The sequence below is a fragment of the Ochotona curzoniae genome, unplaced genomic scaffold (assembly GCF_017591425.1).
Source record: "Ochotona curzoniae isolate NIBS_2020 unplaced genomic scaffold, NIBS_Ocur_1.0 contig_2754, whole genome shotgun sequence".
Lineage (NCBI taxonomy): Eukaryota > Metazoa > Chordata > Mammalia > Lagomorpha > Ochotonidae > Ochotona > Ochotona curzoniae.
In genome coordinates this window covers 31,528,315-31,545,371 of record NW_024465582.1, presented here as the reverse complement: position 1 = coordinate 31,545,371, position 17,057 = coordinate 31,528,315, and positions in this window count along the sequence as shown.

Genomic DNA, 17,057 nt, shown 5'->3' with positions numbered 1-17,057 from the left:
TTTGCCTCAGTATGCAATCTTGGGCTGTCACCCCTCCTGCATCCTTCTCATTTCTCCCTGTTTCTGACACTCTGGGCTGTAAAACTCTCCTACACAAATGCTCCCCTCTTCCTGCTGAGATACCCAGCACCTACCCACACCAGCTTCCTTATGAAGACACTTGCTTCACCACACCTACATCCTGCTCTGTCCCTTCTGAAAAGCACACCCTCTCTGTGCTTGGGCTCCCATGCCATGCCCGGGCTGCTGCTAACCACACAGATAGACTATTCAACTTGGTTACATTACCTTCTTTTCTAGTCTGTTATAGCTCTCACAGTAACAACCTAATCAGATGCCTACTTTACTTCGTAATTAGCAGTTTTGAGACATAGTCATTTAGGAAAGAACGAGTAAAAGAAGAGCAAGAGCAGAAGATATAGCTTGCATTTTTTGTTCAGCAAATATCCTTACTATGTTTTTTTTCCAGACCAGATTTTTAAGGACTTTCTGTCAAGATATACTTTAAGATGTTAAGTGAATATTAATCAGAAGTTAGAATAGGAAACATAGCATTCTTGCTCAAATGCTACACAAGTAGATCCACTCAAAAATGTCATAGACAATTCAATCAAAAGATTATACACATAGCCCATGAAATTTTTTTTGAAGACCCTTCATGTTTTTCAAAAGGTAAACTACAGCAAAAAATTCTATGGGGAAAGCAGTAACAACAAATAATAATGTTAAGCATTAGATGGGTGAAAAAATCAATCTGTAAATCAGCACGGTGACTCTTGAGTCTTTGAAGACACTCAGCAGAGTTGTCATGAGTGAGAAATTGAATCATGATGTTGTGTAGCCCAAGGCTGAACTTTTGCTTGGCTGCCTTTATTGTTGTTTGCTGAATTTGTTCTTGTGTATTTTTAAGTAAATCTTGATTCAAAATACAGTTCCTGATATTTTTTCACTTATCCCATTTGACCAAGACTTTTAATGGCCCTTTGTTTTTCTTAAAAATATTTATTTTTATTTGAAAGGCAGATTGACAGGGAGAGAAGAGACAGATACACAAAACATTTTTCACCTGCTAGTTTACTCCCCAAAAGGCTGAAATGGCTGGACGTGGGCTGGCCAGGCTGGAGCCAAGGTCTCCAATGCGGTGCCCGGGTCCACACACTTGGGCCATGTACTGCCACCCTCCCAGGTGCATTAGCAAGGAGCTGGACCGGATGTGGAGCAGTCACGACTCATATTGACACCCATTTGGAATGCTGGTACCAGAGGTAAAGGCTTAATCTACTATAGCATGCTACCAGTCTCTGTAATAATCTTGCTTTAGCTTGTGTAATTGATGAGAATGGTGAACAATGCAATCTAAATCAGGAAAATTTTAAGGAGAATTATAATATACGTAGCAAGTCTAGAATATTGCAGGCATTTTCAGAAACAGTGGCTCCTTGGAAGCCCCCAATCTCCTACATATTTGTTATCTGTTAGGAAGTTTAAATATAGAAAAGCATAGTTTGAGTTGTCCTTCATTTTAATAAGGCTACACTTAAGAAAACTCAGTTCACTTTGTGTGCTATTAATCCAAATAAGCATTAAAGTCACAGCAGCTCTAAGGGGCCATCCAGGTTGGCAACCTGTCAAGAAAAGCGTGGCATGGATTAGTAAGAAATATTTTAATCAAAAATTAGTATCAAAAAATTTAAAAATGTAGTTTATGTTCAAATCAGGTGTCTTAAAAGAACAGAGCTAAAAGCAGTTTTCCAACCTAACACTCATTCATTCTAATAACATTTCTTGTGGGGAAAATGATTATTTCTTATGTAGATAATTTTCTATTAATTTTAACTATTGATAACACAATATACATAGTATTCCGTGACTTGATTTCACTTAATGTATTCTGGAACTAATTATATTTTTATTTACTAAAATTTTTATGTCGCATGATTATATTGATCTGTTATTTACCTCATGCTGCATGGTAGGGGGTTTCTACAGGTTTTTTGTTCTCAAAATTGGTGGAATATATTTCCTTGTGTGCACACATTTTTAAATGTTAAAATATTTTAAGTATTAATGTTGATGTAAAATATTTCTGGTCTAAAGCAATAGCTGTTAGTATTCTCAAATGTTATTTGAAATTGTGTCTATAAAAATGTTGTACATTTGTTTTCCACCAGCCATGATGAGACAATGGCTCCCTATACCTTTGCCAAGGTGAATCTCACTTCTTTCACAATGTGTGGTTGTGTTGTAAATGAAGGGGCTGGGCTTTATTTCATAAACTTAGAGTCATCAACATTTCCCTTTTTGTGAACTTGACTTCTGTAATAAGCTATTGGCCATTTTATCACTGATACATTGAAAGGAGGCCCAGCTCTGACACATGCACTCCACACTCCGACCATGGAACATTGCAATTTGCTCCATGGTTGTGCTTAAAGTCCAGCAATCCAGTTGTGGAGATCCCCAGAGAAACTTAATCTGAGGTGATCCCAGACATGATTCTTGTCTGTGCTTGCCAATATAGGGTCTGGCACAGTCCATCACCCTAATCACTTTATACATATGCTGGTGGATGCAATTGCTAGGTCAGTTCTGCCTCCAGCCCTGTCTTTCTGTACGAACCAATGATTGTTACAGCCCAGCTTAATCCTGCCCACCACACACTCAGCCCTCATGCAAGCCAATGGGAACCGCAGCCTAGTCAGAGCAACCCACAATAACCCACACCAAGCCTGCCCCCTGGCCTGGTTCCAGTGCTTGCCAGTATGTATAGCAAACTGGTCCAATCTGTCCCACACCCCATTAAGCTCTCATACATGTCCATGGTTATTGAAGCCTAGTTCATCCAAACTAGCCCCACTGTCTAGCACACACACACATGCTGATGGATGGCCACTCTGTGTCTAGCCATGTCTACCCGGTCCTGGCTCTCATGCTCAACCAGTCAGAGTGGCAGCCCAAGACAGAGGTGTCCACCGTTTCCCTACTGGGCCTACTCCCACACCTGGATCTTATACTCTCCAGGTGGTTCTGCAGTTTAACTTGGCAAAATTTGTCCCCCATGCCAGCATCCAGTTGATGCTGTGGCAAAGCCCAACCATCCCACACCCACTTTGGTTTGTGTATGCACCAGTAGGAACAGTCAACTCAAACTGGCATTCCCATGATCCAGTTCACATGAGGCCAATAGGCATTGTAGCCCTACCCAGCCTGATCTGCTCCCATCCCAACTGTCATGCTTTTCGATGGGAGTGTTGATCAAGCAGGGGTACCCCCTGCAGCTCCTCAACTGGGTTCACCCCTTTCCCTTGGGTCTCACATGTGCTGGTTGGGTGCTGCATGGCCTGCCTCAACTCAGCATTTGCTAGTGAGTTCTGTAGCCTGGACAGGCCCAGCATCACTTCCAATTCTAGCTCATACTAGTGGGGTCTACAGCATAACCCAGCCCAGCCAGCCCCCAGTCTTGGCTTTCATTCTTACTGGCTTGTGCTGCTGCCCAACCTGGCTCAACCCATACTCTATTCTGGTGCTTAGATTCACCAGTGGGTGATATGAACTGGTCCAGCCTGGTTTGCCCCCACCCTGAGCCAAATGTATGTTAGTGGGTATCATTACCTGGCCTGTCTGGGTAGCCGCCTATGGTGGTTCTTGTGCTTAGCTGCAGGGACTGTATCCCAACAGAGGAGTTCTCCAAGCTCCTCAATCAGGATCTCTCCCAAAGCTAGATCCTTTGCATACTGGTGGGTCCATGGGCCAGCCCTACTTAGTTTACCTCCTGTCCTAGCAGGAACAGTGGTCTTTCCTGACCAGACTTCTCCCATTCCAGTTTTTACTATTGGGTGTTATAGCCCAGCCAAGCCTGGCCCACACCCAGGCACAGCTCACACAAGGCTCAGCATGGGCAGAAGATCTAGCCAACCTGTCCTACACCTACCCTGGTTCTCATGAGTATCAATGGGTGCTGGAGTCTGTCTCAGTCTGGCACACCACAGACCAGTCTACACCCATGCCAAAAGACACTGCAGCCATGTCCAGACAAGATAGCAGCCCCCACTCCAGCCTTCACACTAACCCAGAGGGAAACATAAGCCAGCCGGAACAACCCCTTAGCTCCCCAACCAGGCCTGTCCCCAGCCATAGATCTTGCATGTACCAGTGGCTGCTCTGATCTAGCTTGGCATAGTCCCTCCCCTGCCTTGGCCTTTGCCTTTGGGTGCTGGAGCCTGGCCTGACCCAGCATGCCCCCAGTCCCAACTTTCACTGGCTGCTGGAACTTGGCCCTGCTAGTCGGCTCCCATCCCTAGTTCATGTAAACCAGTAGGTGTGGCATCCTAGCCCAGTATGACCTGCACTCTAGCCTGGTTTCTGCACATGCCAGTGAGCTTAGCTTTACTTAGTCCTGCCCAGTCTGCCCCTTCCAAAACCATACCACAGATTTGCCAACAGATGGAGCTACCTTACCCAGCTTGCCTGAGCCCCAGGTCTGGATCACTTGTTCACCAGTGGGAGCTATGACTCCATAGGGGAGTTTCCCAAGTTCCCCAACTCAGCCTACTCCCAAACTCAGTTCTTACAAATGCCAGTGGGTGCTAGGCTCTTGCTCAGCATAGCTTGCCCCTCCATCTTGTCCTTGTATGGGCTGGTGGATGTTGTGGTCTGGCCCTCCCTCACACCCTGTTTTAGGTTCACCTGTGGGTGCTGATGCCTGGACCTGCCCAGACTATTCTTGATCCCTGTACATGTGAGGGGTGGCAAGTTCTGTGGTCATACCTAGCTCAGCCCATCACTGAAACTGATTAGTTCAAATCAGTGGGGCTTATATTTCCGCAGGGTTGGGCCCATTTATCCCCTTCAGAATCTATACCTGGACCAGGTTCTTTCACATGCTGGTTAGTGTCATGGTCTTGCCTAATTTGACCTGTCCCCTGTTCTGACATTCAGTCAGGTAGTGGGCTCTAACCCTGCTAGACAAGTAGACTGGTTAGTGGTGGTCAGCAGTGTTCCATGCTAACAAGCCCAACTCAGGACTCCCATGTGGGTTGGTGCACCAGTCTGACCCATAAAGATCTTGAGGTCTCTCCTCTCCAAACCACCAGGTCTCAATCCCCACACTTACCTGAAGTTACAGTGGCTGTGTTGAGTATCCCTCAGGATTCATTCTTTACCCACACAAACATGGATGTCTCTAGGCAGTAATTTCACACCCCCAAGATCCCAGAGCTCGTTGCTGGGTGTCCTACAAGCTCAGGATTTGCCCACCACCTGGCAGCAGTGGACAGGGAGCTGTGATCCCCAGCAGGAAACCTGGCATGGCACAGGTTCCTCCAGCTACAGCCACGTGACTGGAATATCCAGACTCCCGCACCTCTGAGCAGGTGGACTCTGCATTCTGCTTCTAACGCAGCCGTCTAATAATACATGTGGGAAGGCAGTGCATAGAAAATGGCGCAGTACTTGTGTGCCTGTCATTCTTACTGGAAGCCTGGATGGCCTTTCTGGTTTGAGTCTGACCCAGCCTGACTGTTGTGAGCATTCTGAGGACCGAGCCAGCAGATGCAAGAATTCTTTCTGTATGTGTCGCTGCCAGGTACTTTTCATTTCAAAGATAAGTACATCATTACAATTTGTTAAATGTATATTTTATTTATTTTAAAAATATGCATGTGTTTTTACATTCTCAGTGCCAAAATAACCTTTTAATTCCATTTTCCATATAGTTCTCTAAGTATCCCTATATGCATGTTTTAAATACATATGCCTTAAGAGTATACTTTTAAAAAGTTCAACGTGGACATCAGTGCACAGAGATGTTGAAGCAGTTGTCCAAAATGCATACTATGATAAAATTTTACATGGATTTTTAATTATTTGACTATAAATAGTCACCTTTTAGTTGTACATTCCATGAAAAGTGTATAAACATATATATATATCGAGTTCCACACAAGCAGTATTAATTCCATATGATTTGTGTTCACAAAAGAGCTTCATATTGTTGTTCAGGATCCCATAACCTTAATTATAAATTAATAATGACATAAGTTAGACAAGCAGTATGCTTGAAATAGGAAAGCACATAAAAGGAGGTGTGAATAATGAAGTCCCTCTGCTTTCCTGTGGATTTTCAGTTTCTTTCCCCAGAGAGATGGGTGGATTGCTTCAAACTTCAATTCCTATTGAAAGGATCAAGTTTCCCAAATCTTAAACTCCAGGAAACAATTTTGACTGAAGGGCAATGCATGGTAGAAAACATAATGCAAAAGTGAGTAAGCCGAAGGAGTACTTATTTGGCAAGAAAGTCTTGCAACTTGTGTGAGGCTGTGAGGCTGTGAGGCCAAGCAGCAATGTAAACCTTGCCATCTGAGAAACTGCACAGAGATCTCCACAAGCTGGGCTGAAACATCCAAATGTGAACCCCTAGTTCCTTTCTCCCTCCCTCTCAGAGTCTCTGGTGAACTCATTTTGTCACTTGATGATGTCACGGCCCTTCCATGGTTCAAAGTAGTCTTTCTTTAGAATAGCTTTTGTCAGCTAAATTCAAAGCTTTCTAATACCACGTGACTTCTCTTGAGCTCACTGGGGTGTTACAGAGCAGAGAGAACAGAAAGGAAATGTACAAGAAATGAAAAGTGCTCTATAAGTAGCTGGATGTAGATCCTATCAGTGTCGTCTCTAATATTGTCCTATCTATAATGAACTCAGTTCATGTGTGATGTTAATCAAAGGAAGAAAAATACCTGGTATTATCCCGTAACCTGAAGATGTTAATGCTAGCTTTTTCAGTTTGTATCAGAAATCCCTTGACTGAAATAAAATTGCTGTTGTCTTGGTGAGACTTAGCTACCACTGAAGAGAGCTGGGATATTAACCATACCACCGTCAGATAATTTAAATTCTACAGTGTGCATGTGGGCTCCGTGTGAGGTTACTGTCAGGGTTATGTGTAACTTTAGGGAGTGGGCTGTTATACTTCGCTGTTGACAAAGAAGGCAGCATGAGCCAGCCTGTCTTCTGTGTTCTGTGGAGTCACTTTTTGAAGTGTGCCAGTCAGTCTTTCCTACTCCCATTTTCAAAGTTTTCTTGATAGAGATTTTAGGTTACTTCCACACTAGTTACCAAGGTCATGCTCTCATTACTTCTGTTCCCACCCACCGAAAGCAATGGGTGATGCTTATATAACGGAATGCTAGTTTTCAGAAGTGTTTTACAAAGAATGCACAGGCATGGAATGACTGACTGTTCCTGGTAAGGCTGATTTCTTCTAGGTTATGTTTAATGGAGTGGTGCAGGGTTAGGAGAAGGGGAACACTGATTTGTTTTATATGAAACAACAGTCAAAATATTTCTGAATAAAGTCAGAGTATTATTTGGAAACTCCAGCACAAGGGGTTGTGCTGCTAAATCGACTTGCAAGAGGTGAGCTGGAACTAGTGAGCCCTGGATATGCAGTTCCTGCTGACAGGGGGTCTGTTGTGTGCAGCAGTATGTGAAATTAGGATTCCTCCAGATACAATAGGAAGAAAGTCATCCACGTTCATTTCTTCAGAGTCTATTCCTAGTCAGTTCCCTGAGATGCTGCCTTTCTTCACATCGCTAACTGAAGATGTTCTGGGTATAGCATGACTTCTTTCTTGCCTGTTCATCATCTTCCTTGTTATTTCTCTACCCCCTGGCTCTGGTACATTGCCTTGTCTCTTTTCACATTAAAAGTTAAACACGATTGTATATCTTCATATGAAAATATCTTAAGACATTTTAGAATAAGGTATAAGGGAGAGGTTCTTAGAAACTGAAAAATCAATAAACTGATTAAATCATATGATTATTTGTCAAGTTACTGAATAATAGAACATTTGAGCAATATTATTTTGGAAGAGATACTTTCATTTTGTCTTCAAAAAGTGGAATGTGTTAAGAGAACTAAGCAGAAATTAAAGAATTATCTGAGAGTCTGGGAACAAAATTCAGATGAGAGAGCCCCCCAAATTCTCCAGAATACTAAGCGTTTTCCATGACCAGAGAGAAAATGCCAATTCACTGACGTTTCCATTCTGAGAGAACCTTCCCTCCCTCCCTCTCTCCTTTCTTCTATGAGCTCTGTCCCCAAAAGATCAGATTTGTCTGAGAGTCACCAGTGGAGATATGGAAACATTAAACAGGAAGAAATAGGTTGCCACCTTCTTTATACTTCTCAGCATAATTGAGAAAGTTTGAAATTTCAACTTACAAATGTAAAAATGCTGCATGTGTTTAAGAAATAATTTCATAATCATCTGACCAATGAAAAATAGTTAGCTTAAAAACTTGAAGAGTGGAAGGGAACTTATGGATGATTGTGTTCCAGAAATCATGTTTGTGAAACATATTAAGTACACATATGTAGCATGAACAATTTAGAAAACATACATTTTTAAAAGATTAATTTCATCAATGTTAAATATTAAGTATTCAGTATAATGTTAAGTATTTTTGCAAACAAGCATATGTAATCATACGTCCCATGTTACTTTGTAACATGCTTTATGTTAATCATAGCATAAATATATTCCCAACTCCAAAACAGGGTTATATCTTCACACTTCATGTATTGATGACACTGGATACTGAAATTTGTCATTGTCTTTTATTTTATGTAATATTATCTCGAATTATTGAATCTCACTTTAGAAATAGAATGCTAAAATTACCTATAACGCTGATCTCGTTTAGTGAATAGAAATGAGTAGAATGAGATATTGCTCCTATGGGTATTTTACATGGCAAAGAGATTATCCATGTGGATTGAGCTTAATCATTTGCTATGACAAAGAGAATGTTCTCTGTCTCATGGTAGAGGGTCAAGTCTAAAAGATTCCAATTATGAGAAGGCTTCAACATGTGGCTGCTGCTTTGAAAGGCTAATTCACTGGGAAAGACAGATCTCCACATGCTGGTTCACTCCCTCCTTGTCTCTCATGTGGGTACAGGGGTCCAAGGGTTTTAGCCATTCTCTGCTGCTTTCTCAGGCCATGCACAGGGAGCTGGGTGGAGCTAGTATAGGTGGACGTCAACCAGAGACCATATGGGATGCTAATGCTAAAAATGTTAATAATTTCCAGTGCCAAAAAAGGGATTTTAAGACAGATTTACATCTGAAAAGCTGTCATTAGAATTAGGATTTATTTAAAGGCTAAGAAGAATAGAATGTATTTTAAAGTCATGTGTATGTTTTGCTGTCATTTTAAGGTTTTTTTTGGAAAATTATTTTTCAAAACAAATAATAGGCCTTATAACTGAAAAGTTTCTTTTGAAAGATTTTTTTTTAAATTTGTTTAACTGGAATGTCAGAATTAGAGAAGGCTTATCGATCACTTGATTCATGCCCCAAGTGGCAGCAACAGCCAGAGTTGGGTTGTTCTGAAGCCAGGAGCCAGGAGCATCTTCCAGGTCTCCCACGCAGGCACAAGGTCTCATGGTTTTAGACCACCCTCTACTGCTTTCTCAGGCCACAAGCAGGGAGCTGGATGGGAAGTGGAGCAGCTAGGACACAAGCCAATGCCCATATGGAATCCTGGTGTATGCAAGGTGGACATTTAGCCACTAGGCAATCACGCCAGCCCCTTGTTTATTATTAATATTATTTAAGATTTACTTACTTTTATTTGAAAGGCTGATTTTACAGAGATGGGGGGTTGGAGTGTCTTCCATCTGCTTGCTCACTCCTCCAAAGGCCATAACAGCCAGAGCTGAGCTGATCTGAAGCCAGGATCCAAGAACTTCTTTCTGGGTCTCCAACACGGGTACAAAGGCCCAAGGTCATAGCAGGGATCTGGATGGGAAGTGGAGCAGCTGAGGCAATAACTGGTGCACATCTAGGATGCCAGCGCTGCAGGTAGAAGATTAACCTGTTACTATGCCAGCCCCTGTGTTTGATGTTTTAATTTTAGATTAACATGTAGTATTTGCACATTTTATGGGAAACAGTGCAATAATTCTGCAAATATAGCACAAGTGGATAATACTAGACAATTAGCCTTTTCATTTCCTTATCTTTCATTTCCTTATCTTTGTGTTCATTTCCTTATCTTTGTGTGTATCTTCAAAGTAATGGTCTTTCTAACTGGAGGGAGATAATAACCCATGGTGCTTTGCTTTTGCATTTATCTGTTGGCTGGTGAGACTAAACATATTTTCCCATGCTTGTTAGCCATTGTCGTTTCTTGCTTGGTAAGTGTTTATTAGGATCCTTTGCCCATTTCTCAACTAACATATAAAATGTAATTTTAATTTTAATTTTTAATTTGCTTTGTATCCTACAATGTTATTGACTTTTTTTTTTTTGGTCAGATCTAGTCATCTTTACTGGAGTCTTGAGGTTTTTATATTTACAAGAGTCATGTTACCTGTGAACAGCTTTAATTTGGTCTGCTTTTTTCCAATTTGTCTTTGTTTCTTTGTCTTGCCTAATTGCGGTGGCTAAAATTTCTAGCACCATTTTGAATAACAGCAGTATCTGGTCCTATATGTCAGAGGAAACATTTTCGATTTGTCTGTGTTCAGTATTACACTCGTTATGGATTTTCTCTTCTATATATCCCTTTTTATGCTGAGATGTGTTCCTTTGGATCAAATTTATTCAAAATTTATACTATCAATTCATGTTGAATTTGTATTCAATGCTTTTTCTGCACATTTAGAGATGGCCCTGTCATTTTTTATCTTACATTCTATTTTTATATATCACATTACAGTGTTTTGTCTATATCAGATAATCCCTCCATCTATAGATTTAAATCCCATTTGATCCAGGTACATGATATTTTTATTGGATTGTTTCGGTTGCTTTGGTGATACCATGTTGAGAATTTTTGCTACTATAATTTATCAAGATTATTGGGTTTTGGTTTTTGATTTTATTATATTTTTAAAAGATTTATTCTTTCTTAAATGTTTGGTACAGAGGCCAGTGTTAATGTCACAACAAGTTAGGCTTCCAGTGGCAATGCTGGCATTCCATATTGAATGGGTCCTGGATGCTCTGCTTCTCATCCAGCTCTCTGATGTTACGCTTGGGATAGCCCACATCATTTAGGAACAAGGATAGAGTACTAGAGGCCTATTTGAGGCCTGACATTTGAGGAATGAACCCATGGCTGGATGAATTGATACCTCTTTCTCTCTCCTGTATCTCTGTTGTTCTTCCTTTCAGATACATAAGCATGAACATACTCCTTAGTGTTTGGCAGAGTTCATCCTTCAAGACATACAGCCCTGTGCTTATCTTTGTGGGGAGGCTTTTCATTAGTGAGTGTGTTGCATGGATTCTTCATGTTTTTGTGATTGAATTTGGTGAAGTTTTTGTACCCTGAATTTTACCATTTCTTCTAGATTACATAATTTGCATGCATTAGGTATCTTTCTGCGTGATATATTTTCAATCCTACCCTGTCTTTATTGTTGAAATAAGTTATTTTGTTTAAAGCATATCATTGATTCTTACTTTTATGTATTTTATGGTTATGGATTTTCAATGAGATTTGAGTGCATTTGTTTTCAAAATCAATAATGGGAATAACTTGATCCTACCAGGTATTTTTATTGAAAATTTCTTTTGGATATTCCTTCGTCCTATAGTTTTTTGTATAATTTTACTTATTTTCATGAAGGTTATTTTTTCTGTGGGTAGGACTTTCTTACGGTATTTTTAGATGGTCAGTTTGGTGCTGATGAATTTCTTTCAGTTTTGCCTGTCAGTGAAATTATTTGGGTTTCCTTCATTTATGAAGTATAACTTAAACACATAAAGTATACTGAGCTGGAAGTATATAATTTGTTTCTCCCCAAACTTGGAATATACCATTGCATTTTTCTTCTAGTCTATAAGATGTTTGTTAAAAATTCTGTCACTGATGAGAAACTTCCCTTAAGTTTGAATAGGGAGATATTTGCTTGTCAATATTAAATTTAGTTCTTTTTGTTTTATTTTTGCTGTCTATAATTTATGATGACAACCCTTTATACGCATGTCTGTTTAGGGTTCTGCATCCCTTTGGTCCTTGGAGTCCACCGTTTGACTGAAATGTGGACATTTATATTACGTTTCATTGAGTAGGTTTTTTCTTTGAAACTCCTTTTACATTTTTCCACTAAAGTGTTCTTAAAATTTAATTTTTTTTCTTTTTCAGTTATTAGTGATCCAAAGGTTGCAGAGACTGTTCTTTTCATTCATTCATTCATTTTGAAAGAAGCCACTGGCTCACAACCCAGATGTCCTCCTAGCCCAATCCTAAACCAGGAGTGAGCAGCTCAACCTGTTCACAGTGGTGGCAGTGATCCCAGGAATTGAAGTGTGTTCTGCTGCCTTTAGATCTTCATTGTAAGGGATTCTGGCACCCAAAGAACCAGGAAAGGAACCATGATTTAAACCCAGACACTCCAATATGGGGTGCAGGAATACTACGTGGTGTCTTACCCACTAAGCCAAAATACCCACCAAATGACCTTCTCTCCTCTTTTTAATTATTTTGCAAAACTGGTGGGAATATTTCAAAAGGCCCATCTTCATGTTCACATGCTCTTTCTTCAGCTAGACGTAATCCGCTTTCAGATATCCAATTGTATTTGTATCTGCAATTATGAGTTCATTTTAAAAATTTTTGTCCAGTTTTTAATTTTTATTTTGAAAGTTGAGAGAGTGAGTGTGAGAGAAGGAAAGACACAAGAGAAAGATATCTTCCATCTAATGTCACACTCCTCAAATGGCCATGGTAGCTGCAGCTGGGCCAATCTGAAGCCAGGAGACCTCTGGGTCTCCCATGTGGGTGCAGCAGAGGCCCACAGATTTGGCCCATCCTTCATTGCTTTCCCAGGCATATCAGTGGGGAACTGGATTGGAAGTAGAGCAGCTGGGACTTGAACTAGTACCCATGTGCAATGCCAGTGCTGCAGGCACAGGATTAGCATACTATGTGATGACACTGGCCCTTGTCTGATTCTTTTACAAGATGTCTCTTTTCTTAATTTCTCATTTATAGCAGGCATTAATGTCCTGATCTCACTTATCGATTGAGAGTCTCCTGTATCTGTTTGTGTATCCTTTTAATAATTCTTGAATTTCCCATCAAGGATTTTCACCAGCCTTCCTTTCTTTGGAGTCTGATCCTAAAGAATTACTTGTTCCTTCTTGGCCTCCTGCGCTGATATTTGTGTACCTGGTGAATGTGCTGCTGACTTTCAGTGGTAGCTGCCATGGATTGAAGACTTTCTTGAAGATTTGCCTTTGAGTGTCACTTGAGTAGGCTACTTTTGTTCTAGCGTTCATTGAATACCACAGTATAGTTTCCCTAAAACTACTTTTGTTACATCCAGGGGTAGTATGGTCTGGGACTGAGAAGGGTGGCTTGGATTCTTAGTCCCTAGTCCTCCAGCCAGTTGCTAAGGAAGAGGCCGAGCTGTGCGGGAATGGTGTTAGCCTGGGGAATAGGCTGGGCTAGTACTGCAGGCATGCTGGGCATGAAAATCATCCTGGGTACACACAGTCTACAAGTGCACACAATTTTTTGTTTGTTTTTTTAAAGATTGATTTATTTTTATTGCTAAGGCATCTGCAGAGAGAAGAAGAGACAGAAAACTTCTGTTCACTTCCCAAATGGTCACAATTGCCAGAACTGAGCTGAGCTGAAACTGGGAGCCAGGAATTTCTTCCAGGTCTTCCACATAGAGACAGGGTCCCAAGGCTTTGGGCCATTCTCAACTGCTTCCCCAGGCCACAAGCAGAGATCTAGATGGGAAGTGGAGCAGCTGGGAAACAAACCACCACCCATAGTGAACCTGGTGCTTGACGGGGTAGGATTAACCAACTGAGCTGTTACACCAAGCCTGTGAACTGAGTGTTGAGTGGTTACAGACATCTCAGGCTGGGGAGAGGTCAGGGAGTTGGATGTGCTTAGGTTCCAGTAGCAGTATTGACCAAGATGGTGCCCAGTATAAGAAACCAGGTGCTCCTACCTTGAGGGTCACAGGGTAGGCTCTTTGCTCTCCAGACATTCTTCCCTTGTAGTGAGAACTGCTGCTTGAGCAAGGGCTCCAGAGTCACCTCTGTTCAGTGTGTTCCAGTGGCACATTCCTCCTACAGCTCGCCCTGTCTTTGGTGTTCATGCAGATGAGCTTTGCTGGAACACTGCCCTTGACCCTTTTTCCTGCAGAAGAGATTCTTAAGGTCTTGTCCAGCAGTCGGCTTGCTCTGTCTCCACTCTCCACCCCACTTCTCAGTGTTCTACAGTGGGCCTCATAATCTCTTACTGACTTCTACTGTTGCTGCTTGTGTTTCCTCAAATGAAGCTGTTTATGTATTAGTGTCATTGTTTTCTGTGGAAAAGGAGACTAATGCTAGATGCCTCTGTGCAGCCACCTTGAAAAATCCTGCATGATTTTCAAAAGTATATTTAAACTTGTAGTTTGCATTAGAAACTTATATAGATGGATGTTTAGCCAAAAGTATATAGTAAAAGGTCGCAAGAGAGTGTGGGAATATATTAAGAACAAGCATGTATTATATCTTGACTTAGAGAAAGAGACCTTTTAGGTTAATTACCTTCCCAGAGAACTGAAAATTGTGAAGCATTTATTTGAATCATAACTTGCTTATGTGGAACACATCAGAATCTGGACAGATTTCTTCAGGCTATAGATGCCTAAGTCCAAAAACTGAAATGAAAATGATATTGATAATATAATGTTTCAAAAATGCTCATCCTTCATGTGAGAGTCAAAATTCCAGCTAAGCTTTGTTGAAAGAAATGGAGAAATGAGGTGAAAATAATGAGAGCATCTATGCTAAACAGTCATGTGACTGAAATGAATTTCTCATGTTGCTGCCAAAGCAGGTTTGAGGTGTACAAGGCCTCAGATCTTCGAATTTATAAGGAAGCATAATATTTCCCAAGAGCTACTTGATAAAGGGTATAATCATTTTACCTGGGAATTGGAAAGCAAGACCAGTGTTTGGAAACTTCAAGAACTGTGTCAGAAGAAATTGCCAAAAGCCTGATGCCCCAACTGAAATGAAAATTTTGACACAGAATGGGAACATAAATGACTGTGATGGTTCAGTAAGGTTAATACACCTTATAAATGCTTAAAATTTAAAATTGTATGTGGCTCTAGGGATAGGCCAAATTGTGTGTGTGATTTTGTAACCATTCGCCTTTTATTCATATCACTTTAGGATCTATGACAAAGGACTGTCATGGCTAGGATAAACAGAAGCATAAGTATCATTGACTTTAATTCCTAGAAAATGTCCTGATTTCCTTCATTATAAGTCACGAGTATCCATGACAAACCTCCATGTTGCTTTTCTCACCCAGATAATGAAGGTCCAGTGGGTGGGCATCCTTACTGACCTGTTGTTCAGTGCAATTGGACTTCTGGATTTACAGGAAGTTTTTAGCTCAAACTGCAAAAAACTTCCGTTTACTCAGTCATCAGTCTTGTGTGATGACTGATCAACCATGTTGATCAACTTAGAGGCTGAAATGGCCTTTAATTTACTAAAGTGCATCCTCAGTGCATCCAAGTGTACCAGTGTATTCCCAAACTTTGTAGAAGTTGGTTGTGCCTCAGAATGTTCTGTGGATATTTACTTTTAGAATTGGCTCTGTTTCATGTAGTAACGCAAATTAAAGTGCTTTGGAAAGGTTCCTTTAGGCTTCTGACCCCCTCATGTGTGTCTGTGGAATTCAGTTTCCTTCTCATTTGAATAAGTTTAAGTCTGATCAGCAGTCTCTTTCTGACACAGCAGTATTTATACATTACACTGTAGCCATATTCCAACACCAAATACTCAGCTCATCCCATATCACTCTCTCATTGTGTTTCTTAGTGTCTTGGTTATTGGTACTTGACATGTGAAATTCATTTTTCGGTAGGTTATTCTTCTGAAAATATGTTTTAAAATATCTCCAATCAACTCCTCCATTCATCAATAGCTTGTTAATGGCTACAGAGTTTTGTCATTTATTGAAGGTGATTTGGAATTGCAAAAATAAAACTAGAAAGAAATCCAAGCATGTGTATTATTACTGAAACAAATTAAGAAGACATTTTATCCCTGTTGTGGGCAAACTTCCCATTCAATTCCAAATATCTGGGTTATTTCTCAATAGGTACCCACTTTTAACCGATTAAAACTTAGACGACCTTTGTGAACACAAGGGCTCCAGAGCAGGTGCTCAGCCTGCTCTTTATCCTATTAGTATCACAGAGGATTCTCATTTCATAGCAAAAATTGAAAGAATAGGCAGTTATCCTCCCAACAACAGGAACATTGTCTTTGTGATTAATTACCTATTAAATTAGTATCCCTAACAAACATAGCTTTAAAAGATTGATAGATCTCACCTATGGCTCAGAGACTTAAAGATTAGAAAAATCCAAGGCAATGTACTGAAATTTTCTTATGGACTTGATCAGTATCCATCAGTACCAGGTATTGCAGGTGTTGAATCACAGTAGCCAAAACATATTGAGCTCTATACCGCCTCTTTTCCACCTGTAACTGCGGGTGTGATGATGGTCAGAAAGCAGCCGTCAGTGTAGTAATGGAAAAATCAACATCTTCATTACTTTTCCAAATGGATAAGTGGTCCTAAAATTATGCAGACTGCTGGCCTTCCTATGACATCACTGAGTTAGGCTGGCGCGTTCATAGTAGATAACAGTCTTTGTCACAGTGTAAGCATGAACATGTATGAGTTCTGCCTGCAAAAGGCCATCACCAGATGTGATTCCTCCACTCATGACCCTAAATGTGACACAAAATACTTCTTTATAAACTATCCACGTAAATTATGATATTTTATTTCCAATGGAAGAGACTATGAGAATTCACGTCACCAAATGATCTGAGTTTTGATGGTCTTAGGGATTGGCTCTTGGAAACATACTGTCCTTCATTAAGTGGATTTGATGTATTTATGTACATTTCTCTTCTCCATAAATTGACCTATTAATTTCATTGACATTAATGGCAAAGTTTATTAGTTCAAAGGTTTAATAACGTCCTTTAACAATGGCATGGC